We start from the raw sequence: 1560 nt of genomic DNA, 5'->3' as shown, positions 1-1560 counted from the left end.
GGAAGTGAGCTCTAGAATGTTAAAATTTAGTGCGCATGCACAACAAAGTTTCAGGTCAATCTGTACCAAGCGGTTTCACTCTGCATGCTTTATCTTCGTTCGTCCGGGTTGCGGATCCGTAGAATAAGCTGCCGGACGTATAGTGAAGATGACGACGACCGCTCGGTTCAAAGTCTCTCTTGACCAGAAATGGCCTGAACTCTTTGCATGAACACCCCTGTACATAACTCCATGTCCCCCTACATGGCCTTGCTTTTTGCTTTTTGAGCCAAAAAATTAACTTAACTATGGTAACAGTCCAGATACTTTTTGATCAGCACTCGTATATAAAACTTTATTTTTACTAATACACCTTCTACAACGCATTTTGTCCTTGGATAGCAACTGTTATTTCTTCCCTTCTTAATCCTAGGAAGAATGATAAGTGGCTAAGATTTCCTTCAAATTTTGCTTTTGTTACATTTATTCAAAACCCAAACTTCACTCTCGACACATGACTATGATGCTCTCACCTGCTTATGACCTGAAACGCAGATATTGTCAACCGCTAAGTGATATGCTTGGTTGGTTAAGGTCATGCAACTGGCAAGCAAATCTGTGGTATTGAGCAGAATATTTGCTATGACGATATTTCTGCTTCGGTAATCTCAGCGCTGAATCTGTCTGAAATGTCATGGAAAATAGGTCAGTTTCAATACTTTGATGTCCACGTCAACAAAAGCAAAGTTTGAAGGGAATAGTATTACGTTACTTTTATTTCTAGATAGAAGCAAATAGGAAATAATACTTACTGACCAAAGAAAAAATAATTAAAAAAAGAAAATTAGTTACCCAGCGTTATTAGTTCATTTGTCAGAGTTCGTTGTCACACATTCTGTGATCTCTTCAACAACTTTCTGTCTATGTATGTATGCGTGTATGTATGTATGTATGTATGTATGTATGTAGGTAGGTAGGTAGGTAGGTAGGTAGGTAGGTAGGTAGGTAGGTAGGTAGGTAGGTGAGCTGGCTGAAACGTTAGCACGCCGGGCGAAATTCGTAGCCGTATTTCGTCTGCCGTTACGTTGTGAGTTCAAATTCTGCCGAGGTCGACTTTGTCTTTCATCCTTTCGGGGTCGATTAAATAAGTACCAGTTACGTACTGGGGTCGATATAATCTACTTAATCCGTTTCTCTGTCCTTGTTTGTCCTCTCTGCCCCTTGTGGGTAGTAAAGAAATAGGTAGGTAGGTAGGTAGGTAGGTAGGTAGGTATAAGGGAAAAAATCGTAATTCGTCTACCTCGCGGGTCATCTCGTAATGTCGATCCTTTCCAGTTGTAATTTATCCGTAGATCTTCCCACCAAACCTCCAGCCAGAATCTAACGGTGATTTGGTCAGAACCTAACAACAAATTCCTGGAACTCCAAAGAAAATGAGGTTCATGCTAATGGTCCTTCCTCTCACATGACCCCCTCGCTCCTCTCCTTCCGGCAAGGACCCTCGTCGTTCGCGTGACGTCAGTGATCCTATACTTCCAGCGCACTTCATCCCCCCTCCCGTCATTGATCTCAAAAACACCC

The sequence above is a fragment of the Octopus sinensis genome, linkage group LG10 (genome assembly GCF_006345805.1).
Source record: "Octopus sinensis linkage group LG10, ASM634580v1, whole genome shotgun sequence".
NCBI lineage: Eukaryota > Metazoa > Mollusca > Cephalopoda > Octopoda > Octopodidae > Octopus > Octopus sinensis.
Note: the sequence above shows the minus strand (reverse complement) of the source record.